At 39.2% G+C, this 11,173-nt stretch overlaps 1 protein-coding gene across 3 annotated transcripts in view; it reads right to left on the reverse strand.

Annotated features, from left to right (window-relative positions):
- The window catches only part of tln2b (talin 2b), a 94,396-nt gene extending 85,463 nt beyond the window's left edge, over positions 1 to 8,933 (reverse strand). For all 3 annotated transcript variants that reach the window (XM_085461834.1, XM_085461833.1, XM_085461835.1), the window contains exon 1: positions 8,818 to 8,933. The gene's annotated coding sequence lies outside the window, so the exon portion shown is untranslated. The remainder of the gene's footprint in view (positions 1 to 8,817) is intronic.
- Positions 8,934 to 11,173: the final 2,240 nt, after the last annotated feature.

The raw sequence follows: 11,173 nt of genomic DNA on the forward strand, positions 1-11,173 counted from the left end.
GTATATCAATACACAGTTCCCACAAACACACTGTTTCTGGCAGAGGAAGCTTGGAGGCACTACCAGTAAGTCTACAATGGTGCAAAGAGAAACTGGGCAGGTTACAGCATGGTCACTATTCACTCAGTAGGTAAAGTGGTCGCCCCATGATCGGAAGGTCGGCGGTTCGAATCCACTTAACGGCTACCCTGAGGTACCCCTGAGCAAGGTACCGTCCCTACACACTGCTCCCCGGGCGCCTGCTTAGTGGGCTGCCCACTGCTTCACAGAGTGAATGGGTCAAATGCAGAGAAAAACAAGTAATTTCCCCATGGGGATCAATAAAGTATCCATTATTATTATTATTATTATTATCAAACCATTGTAACTCAACACAGACAACCAGGCGATAACCTGTCTGAAGCAGCCGTTTGCACTGTAAAAACAGAGCAAAATAAACTGACTTAAAAAAAAACGCAGCAAATCAGCTCCTGCAATGAAAACGCAATACCTAACTGTATTCACTCTTTGGGGACAAAGGGGCATAAGTTGAGCTGTGCTTCTCTTTTAATGGGATATATCAAATGACCTTCAGCGCTGATCATTAGTTTGATTCAAGTAAAGTAGATCATGTTTCTCTTCAAAACCAAAGCATTGATGGTTTTTTTTTTTTAACTGAAAAAACCCTTAGTATGTGCTGTCAACAGCGCTGAACACAACCCTGTTCACTGGCACTTTACCAGTACAACTGATTCCTCAATGAGTAATTTATACGATATGAACAGGAGCAAACAATTTAATTTCTTTGTTCAAATATTTAGATAAGTGCTCACTGCTAGATTAAATGTCAACAAAGTGGCCTGAACTCAAAAAACACACACACAAATTAAGTGGAAAATAGCAATTACTCTTTGATTTACAAATAATTTATGTGAAAAAAAATTCACAGAAAGTAAGAGGATGCCACTTTATGTCACTAACACAATTTGGAATAGTGTACTGCGTTAGGGCTGTTCGATATACCGATATGTATTGGATGACGATATAAAAACGTCTGTTTCATTTTATGCTATCATTTGTTTCGTGGTGTCGCAAAATAAACTGTTTACGGCAATATGTTTTCATCCTTTTGATGGTCGCTGTAGTGGCTATATTAATTTCGTCTTTCTCTCTTTCTCTTATATTTAATATAACCACACTACTGACGGACAAGAGCCTGTTTTATGCGCTGTCGTTAGCAACAACGACGGTAACACTGTTGCGTGTCCGGTTGTTTATGTTCCACATAAACCTTTCACAATAAAGCTCAAGATCCTGTTAAAACTTTTCAAAATAAACTGAATCACTTAAAGAGCAGATTATTACGGATGAAAAGTAAAAAAAAAAAAAAAACCCGCCAGGTGCTAAAAAAATAAACCTTAGACTCAAACGTTAGAACAAGCTTTTCCCCGCAGCACGCCGTGTAATAAATACTCACAAAGAAAACAGTTACAACTTATTTCTAAAAATGTATAGTTTCATGCATCGGTTAAAACACTCGACTCCAGGTACACGACGCGCAGCTGGAAACACTTCACGCAAGTCGACGTGCACGAGATTCACAGAATTAACAGAAAATGTTACATTTTTGTGATTTATATCGTTATCGGACGATAGATGTCTTATATCAGGATATGAGATTTTGCACAGCCCTATACTGTGTGCATTGCAGCGAAGGTAAACCTGTTGTCTAGTACTTCAAACTGGCATTTTAATTTGACATGCTGATGAGAAGTGCCACAGGCTGTGCGACTGCCACTGACCTAAACTACATCATGGCGGCATCTACTGACCTACTTTTTGAGTCTGTTGATTTATCCCGGCACAGCCACACCAGTTTAAAGCACATTTATAGTGTATATAAATGTGTATATAATAGAAATTCGAATTATTAATGAATTGCTTGCTCGCTTTTCTGTGAGTTAAAAGCACCAAAATAAAACAATATTGCATTAAACCTCACGCACTAACAATTTAACAACTGAGTGACTTGTGGATGTGATCAGTCTAAATGCTATGCTGTAATGTCCAACCATTATTAATCAAGTGTGGAGTCAGTCTAATCTAATTCCACTACATTTCTTAATTGAAAGAGAGCTCAGCCTCACTTCATATCTGAAAGCAAATTAGAAATATGGTCAAGTGTTTGCCGATTAAAAATCCGCATTATATATAGCTTTAACAAATTGCCTGTCTGCCACATTCATCTGTATGGAAAAATTCGAGAAACTGTTCTTTCAGATTGCTGTAATAGCAGGGGTTTGGGAATGGTGGCCAGCTCATACATTTGTTCTATAGAAAGTAATCTAAACGCAAGCCAGCCCCTAAAGAGGCTGTGATCACAGTGACAGCAGCGAGAGAAAACACAGGACCAATCTATTTCCCTTGTAAACACAGAACACAAAGGCTGGGTCACACCGACAGCATGGGGTGTGTTTTAGTTTCCACCTCCTACACACTCGTGCATCCAATATAGTTCAACAATCACACTCTCCAATGACTCTCAGAACCCTTACTTCCCACCCTCCAACTGAACATTTCCTGGGGAATTCCAACCAGGAATATATTCTTGATGACAGAGCAACTACAACAGCTGAGAGGAAAATCACTTCTCTAATGAACAGCAGGAGGCCTTGTCTTTAGCATTTGCTTGTTCTCGATGTTTTGTGGCTCAAAATAGTTACTCGTAAATGCATGACCTTGTTATTGTTCTCACGGAGCAGTTTTAGTGTTACTTATTGCGCCCCAGAACGCAGAAATTGAACAAACACAGACTAAAAGTGTTTCATGAGAGAGTGTGGTGTATTTCATGAACACGTTTGAAACATGTAAATTAGCAAATTAGGCACTGAGCTGAAAGTGTGAACTACAGCTATGCTAGCAGAGATGTTGCTATAGCTTCCTATAATACAAAATCATTGCAGTAATGGCCTCCGAAGTAGTTGGCAATAAATGTGAAAAGCTACAATTTAAATAGTCCTTGGTTTTAATTGCCAGTGCTCAATAAAACTGAAATACTGAATATTATTTAATCTTAGAAGTGTTGAATCTCTATTTGTGTTCTGAGCTAAACTTTTCAAATCTCTTTTTGATGAAGCTTACAAACTCTGCTTTCATAACCTTGGGTCTTGTGAATAGCATCTAGTGTTTTGTTTGAAGCAGCAGTCAGTTGCCGCTGGCAGATGCATGTTGCATGTGAGCTTGTGACATTGGTGTTCCTGAGATCTAATTATATCTGTGTAATACTGTATTGTGGAGAAAGCGTACAGAACTCATTGTAGATGCTCAGGCAGGAGAAGGTCTCTTCTTTTAAACACAGGCAAGCCATGGGCTTATATTGTGAACAACAAGTGAAAAGAAAATCCTAAGAACTCGATCTGCAGATTGCAGATTTATGTAAGTTGGGAAGGTCTCTTCAAGCCATTTCTGAACAACTGCAGTTTCCAAGGTATCCAAGTACAACCTTTTCAACTTTTCGTCTCCACTTTGCTAGAGTCTGGAAGAAGACCCAAACTTTCACCCTTGGATGAGAGGAAACTGGTTGGGGTGTTCAAGAACAACCCAGGAAATATAAAGGCTCTGGGTGCCCATGAACAAAAAGTGGCTGGACACCAAGATCACTGTCCACAGTGAAGTGAGTTTCACATCATTGACTGAGAGGGTATGAACCAAGACAGAAGTCTCTGCTACAAAACGGACACCTTCAAACTGACTAAAATATGCAGCTACCAACATGAACAAGCCAAGTTCCTTCTTGAAAAAGGTTTTATGGTCAGCTGAGACAAAGATTGAGATATTTGGCCATAATGACAAGAGGCACGGTAAAGTGAGGCTTTCAAATTTAAGAACACTGTATCAACTGTCAAGCATGATGGCGGTAACATCATGCTTTGGGGCTTTTTTGCTTCCAGTGGTACTGGTATATTGCAGTGGATGGAGTAATGAAGGAAGACTATCTTCAAATTCTTCAACTTCACCTCAAATCAATAGCTAGACTTGGACACAGCTGGGTGTTCCAACAGGACAATGATGCCAAACATGCACTGAAGCTGTTTTTTGGAATGGATAAAGCAGGCTAACAATAAGCTACTGGAATGGACTTCCCGAAGACTTTACCTCTACCCTGAAAATTTCTGGACTATGCTTGAAAGCCCGTTCAGTGCAAGGCACCCAAATCGCCTTCCCTCAAAGCAACAACTATACCAATGTCTCCACAATAAAAACTGATAATGTGTGGTGCCACACCTTATATTTGTTAAGTGTTGAGCCTGGAAATCAATGTATATATGAGATTTCTTAATAAAGCTTCAAATGTACTGACTCCAGCAGTTACATGTTTGCACTGAGGCGTCTTGCTCTTTTCATTAATTACATAATGGTGACATTATAAACTAGAGCTGGGCGATAGAACGATAACGATATGTATCGCGATATAACTTTTACTCGATAGAGAAATTAAGCTATCGCGATAGACCTCGCCGCTCTTGTCCTCTTTAAAAAAAAAAAAAAAAAAAGGTCAGCCAATCCAAATTAAGTAGCGCAGAGCCGAACCAATCACAGCCGCAGCGTCACGTCGCGTGACTTGTTACGTACAGCACAAGTGCCAAGCCACACGTGTGTTTGTTTGGGAAACAACCAGTGGGTAATGGAGCCAGCCGTAATGGAGGAAATGAGTGTGCCGACTAGAAAAATCAACCGAGCGTGACCGAAGAGAAAACAGATGATGGTTGCAATGCCGGAGAGATTGTCGAACGGAAGAGCCATAGAAGTTCCGTAGTGTGAAGGTATTTCGGCTATTTCAAGTCTGACAAAAAACAGAGTAGCGTGCACTGTAAATTGTGCCGAAAGCAAGTCTGGAAATACAATAAACTGGTGCATGCGTCACACTGTGCGCCACGTTATTGTTTCGGTGAAATGAATTTCTACAATACTGTTAATTCTACTCTGCAGTGTTTAAATGCTTACATATACACACAGTTACTGTCCCTCCACACATACGACTCGGTTCTGCTTCTGTGCCCCAGCTTTGTTTACTTTTTCCCACCGAGGCTTCTAGACTTCTGATTGGCCAACATTTCTGCACGGTTAGGAATCTAGCGCCACCTGCTGCTTTGGCATGTTCATAGCAGCGTTTTCCTTCATTTCTGCCTTTACGTGTGAACGGGATTATTTTTTAAAACGAAAACGGAAAATCTCAGTTTTCAAAAATACCCGTGTACGTGTGGACGTAGCCTCAGTCTCTGACTGGAAGCGCTAATTCGTCATTCGGCTTTTGTCAGACTAAAGTAACTGTTAAAACTGTTTGAAAAGCTCAGCTATACAATAAGGAGAGATTGAGAATTTCCTTTTAGTTCTCAGTTTATTTGATATTGACAAAAGTTAGTCAGTTTTGTCTGTTCTTCTGTAAAACAAACTAAGATTTATTTTTAGAATTTATATTTTGTTTCTAAGTGGAATTGACAATTTAGTCTGTTTCGTTTGTTCTATTTTGAAACTTAAACGCTTTAGCGGCTGCCTTTTGTGTAGTTTGCAATATTTGCCTTTATCTATCTGAAAAAGTCTCATGTTCCTTAAGTACATCTACCCTGTTGAACTTATTATGGGAAATAAATATTTAAATAAAAACAAGCTGCTGATTATTTCACATTTTACTTGTGAGCAACGGCACATTTAAATCTTACAAATATAGTTATTTGGCTTATATCGTGATAGATATCGTTATCGCCTGAAATGAAAAAAACATATCGTGATATGAAAAAATCTCATATCGCCCAGCTCTATTATAAACTACATGAAATTTCCATAAACTTGCTTTTCTGTAATTCCACAGATCTGTCTAAATAAAGAGATCTTTATTCAATCTGTATATGCATTAACTTTTTTTGTTCTGTAATAAGATGTTCAAGATGTCTGACCTTATTATAGACAGCAAGATTATTATTTGACATTTTAAACTCTGGAAATCTTCGATGTTTGTCCTCATTGGTGCTGCTGAACCCAAACGCGCTTCAGCTTGAGATGGCTTGACATTCTCCTTCAGGATGTTTTTGTAGACAACAGAATTCATGGTTCCATTTACCACAGCAAGTCTTCCAGGTCCTGATGCAGTAAAACAGCACCAGACTATCAAACTAACACAAAAATATTTTACTGTTAGTATGATGCTCCTTTTCTGAAATGTTGTGTTACTTTTATGCCGGATGTAATGGGACAAACACCTTCCAAAAAGTTCAACTTTTGTCTTGTCAGTCCACACAGTATTTTCCCCAAAGTCTTGGGGATCATCAAGATGTTTTCTGTCAAAACTGAGGCAAACTTTTTGCTCAGCAGGGGTTTTCATCTTAGAACAGGCCGTGTTTGCCCAGTCTATTTCTTATGGTGGCATCATGAACACTGACCTTAACTGAGGCAAGTGAGGCCTCCAGTTCTTTGGATGTTGTTCTGGGGTCTTTTGTGACCTCTTGGATGAGTCGCCGCTGTGCTCTTGGGCTAATTTTGGTCAGCCAGCCACTCAGGGTTTATCACTGTGCCATGTTATTGCCATTTGTGGATATTGTCTCTCACTGTGGTTTGCTGGAGTCCCACTGCTTTAGAAATCACTTTATAACCTTTTCTAGACTGAGAGATCTTCACTTTGTTTGAATTCAGCTATCTGTGGGATACACCACAGATAGCAGTTTCAAAATACCTTTATTTAGAAACTGCATTTTGTGTTTACTTATGTTTTCTTTCTTAAATATTTAAATTTGTTTGGTGATCTGAGACATTTAAGTGTGACAAACATAGAAAGAAATATGACATGGGGAAGGGGGCAAACACTTTTCCACACCACTGTATGTGGATGAGCTGCTGGAGACCAGCACTACAAGGACTAAAGACCATAGGATCATCTGCATACATCATATGGTTCGCTAAAAGACTATCAACCTTGCACCAAGTTTAACGGGTTCTCAGCTTCTTTGACAAGCCATCAACATAAAGATTTAAAAGAATTGGGGATAAAATTCCTTTTTGTCTAACTCTAATGCAAGATTAGAGAAAAATCCAATAAATTCAAACTTGTGCACCCAATTCTTGTTAAAGTCATTAAAGCTGTATGCTGTGCAGTTAACAGTTAAATGAAACCATTTAAAGCCCCAAATTACCATGAATATAAAGCTGTATATATGATGCTTACACTTTAAAGTAAGACCAAGCGATACAAAGTCAGGAAGGCACACAAAATACCTTGTAAAATGCAAGAGTGTTTTGCATTAGTGGTGCTTTAAACACACTACAGAGGTACTCCTACACCATTTCTTGCTGGAAATGTGTGGTTGGTGGAAGCTTTTATCCCACACTCTCTAGTGCCTTACTGTACCATTTGGGAGTGCATTTTAAGGATGGGTACTCCCAGTTGGAATCAAAGCTCTAGCATGCCAGTGATGCCTTTAAGCCATCCAGAATCTCAGCTGTCGACATCATGCTGAGACAGCTTGACCTTTCTAGTCACATCACTCAGGTAAAACATGTCACTCCACTGTCTGAAACTCCCTGACGGCATCGGTATCCTTGAATTGACCATCAATATCCAGGATGCCTCTTGTGGTAAATGCACAGCTGCTGTATTATATACTTAAGAGGAAATGGACTTTAAAAACGACGACGACGACGACGACGACGACAACAACAACAACAACAACAACAACAAAAAACAGTTTTTCCATTACAGAGAAAAGAAGCTGTGCAAGTCTGCAGCTAACGTGGTTTGCTATATGAGTCAAACCAGTAAAAACACATATGATCCATGTTACTCAATGTAAAACCATCTCGGGGATTTACAGTTTGGCACCTTCAGCCCAGAGTCACTGTGCTGAAGCAGCATTGACAGCTGTATCTGTGAAACACCCACATAGCCCATAGCTCAAAAAAGCTCTCTTCACAGCGCATCTGTATGAGGCAGAAGGGCTTCTAATGGTTAAGGAGACGTGTCCTTCATTCAGAAGTTATGCGTCTTCCCTGTTGGCATCATGGAGAAAATAAGGTGAATGTTCACTCTGAGGATTGGTAAAGGTATCAGACGAGGGAAAAGCACTAATCTTTCTTCTAAGATGAATTAATGATCAGATTTTTAAAACTGAGGCAAAGCACAACAGTCCCTGCAAGCGTTAACAGTCTTAACATACTGACCAGTATTTTATTCTCCCTACATTTTCATTAACCTACAGTAAGTCATTCACCAGTGGCTACATCCCTGCATGCGCACTACACATCGTCAATGTCAGCTTTGATGTTGAGCCGATCCAGATAACATTCAGGTCAAGTCCAAGTTACTGTACAAAACATTTTTTTGCAGAGCAGCGAGGATGCTGGAGCTGAGCAGCATTAGTTACCTATTTAGCGTACTTCTAAGGACGAAACTGGGGAAGCCTAGATATTTAAAATGCAACACCAACGCCAAACAAGTGGGTCAATCAAATACTGTTACCCCTTATCTGTCAATGTCAAAAGCAATCAGTTATACAGTATGCGAAGAAATGGGCTAGATTTACCAGTCTTATTTTAACGCGCAAACGAATCGACAGATGTCAGGTCCAAAGAAGAGCAAAAGGAAATACCAGAGTGGAAAACATCACACTAATCAAGTGAAAAGGTCGTCTGCAGACTGCTCATGTGAAATGTTGCCAGCGCTTCTGCTGAGCCAACATCGAGCGGTCCGCCTCCCTGTAGTGAGATCATTTGGGAGGAACAGCACCTTGAAGAATAACGCCAGGATTTAAAAAGAAACTGGATAGAATCTCTTAAAAGGCAAAATCCTACCTGATGTCCCTCACTCGTCAGTGCATGCGAGCTGACTTGAATGTAGGCGAAGCGACACACACCGCAAGCGGGTCAGCTCAGCCTGACTGCCTCCCTCCTCCACGGCATCAAGCCCCTCCTCGTTTATCGTACAGTGGAGAAGGATGAGGGGGGGGGAGAAGAAAAAAAAGACCACAAATCTGTGCGCCGCAAAAAGGAAGCGGCGTCACACTCACGCACAGTGTCAGATAATATGTATCCCGATGAAGACAGATTTACAACCTTACCAGTGCGATGAGCAGATAAAATTAACCTGGCAATCATGCACAGGGATAGACGCACGGAAGATCTGAGAGACTGACCTCTCTTATTTTGAAAATGCTTTAATTTGTGCAGTGTAGAGCACCTGCCAAAAGCGTGTCTTCACACTAAGCGTTAATGGAAGCCTGGCATGGAGGTTTATGTTTAAAGTGGGGGCAACCTCCACAAGTCTTGCTATAACGTGCAGGAACGTACATCCCACACAACATTGAAAAAGAGTATCTGTCTGTTTTTTCGTGATTAATTACACTTACACTAACCCAATAATCAAGCAGTCAAATTAAGATAAGGCATTAAGATATATTTTAGCGACAAAATGAGAATATTATTTAATGTATCAATATGGCCAGCACCTCCCCTATCGGTGGGTGCACTATTGTTTTCTAAACATATACTACCCCCTAATGGAGATATGGAAGCATTTATGGTATGAATATTCTTTATTGTCATTGTCACAGGTACAATGAAATTGAAAGATGTCTCTGGTCAGTGCAACATCACAAAAGATAAATACTTAAAAACTATAATTAAATACTTAAAAACTATAATGATAGGATATAAAAGATAGAAATACATATAAAATACAGTATTCTCATACCGTAGATACACCCAAGCAATCCAGGCCTAAGGCCCCATACAGACACTCAACATACGACCTAGTTGATATATCACTCAAACAATCAATCACTCAATCAATTTGTTAGCGCATCCAACAAAACATGTCTGAAAGCATTCCAACAGGAAATACAAGGACATGCTCATCTCTGAGAAAATAAGGGATGGACTCGGACAGAGTGAAAAGTATTGTCGGTATTTTGCAAAATAGGTATGGATGATTGGTATTCCAAAAAGACTATTAAAATATCACAGCGGGACCGATTATCCTAGTCTACAAAGCCCAATCAAAATGTGTTTGCTTTGTTTTTTCATTTTCTCACGCTATCCAATGTGAGCCTTCACTTCACAAAATAATACAATACTATAAAGGGTACAAGGTGTTCGAAAGGTACGTGTGAATTAGTGATGCGGCGTGAACATTTTGGCAAACATTTCTAAGTGGCGACTCTCGTTTAGGACACTTTCCAGGTACAGCGTTAGCTCTGACATCATCCTGTCATTTATTGCCTGGTAACACGCAGTAACCAAGTTACTCCACTTGAACTTTGTCGTGTTCAGAGTGGAGTTTTTTTCCACTTGGGTCTTTTCAGTATGAAGATGGTCAAACTGCCTTTGATGTAGTAGTACCAGGTAATTAAAAAAAAAAAGGGTAGAGAAAACTGATGTAGGTTTTCTTCTGCAGTTTTTGAGTTTAACTAATAGTTAAAGCTAACTTTTGTTGTGCTGTCCAAGAAAAATTAAATCTAGGTGTCAAACTGTCTCACCACAAGAGGGAAGCATTGACATAACATTGCATTGATATGTGAAGATCTAAAGAGCAATGTTCAGTATACCAATAAATGTTATCATTGGCCTTTGTTTAATTATGATATTGATATTTCAAAAGCCAGATTTGTAATAGGACCTTCTTCAGTATATCAAACGTCATCTTTTATAGATAAATACTCTGTATATCTATAACATATTGATATAAATACAGTAGATCTGTATATAAAAGAATCAGGTTATGGGATTTTTTTATTTTTGGGGTCTCGAGTTCTCCAGATTGTATCTTTTTAACCAAGAAAAGTAATGTAAAGATAGAAGTTAGGTGAAAAAAAATCTATTTTCCTGAGAGATTCTAAAGATCCTGTATTTTAATGCCATCGAAAATATTGTTGCAATTCTTGCAATCATTTTAAGAGTTACAGCAAGCACATTTAGCACATTCTTAATTTTTCCAATTTCACAGATGATTTCCTTCATAAAACTCTAGTCCCGTAGTGCGGAAAGCTATCTTTCTCTCAAATTTCAAATAAACATTCAAAGTACTCTCAAGACAGAAAATGTACTCGGCTCATTTATAAGGACATGTGTGTAATGAAGCAAACTGCATCAGGAATATTGGTGATGCAGTGATATGGCAGTAAATTACTTTTGCATCATTACATCACCAATA

Source organism: Copadichromis virginalis, linkage group LG7, assembly GCF_057382275.1.
Source record: "Copadichromis virginalis isolate Kocher_CV1m ecotype Utaka linkage group LG7, C_Virginalis_male_GT1.1, whole genome shotgun sequence".
Classification (NCBI taxonomy): domain Eukaryota; kingdom Metazoa; phylum Chordata; class Actinopteri; order Cichliformes; family Cichlidae; genus Copadichromis; species Copadichromis virginalis.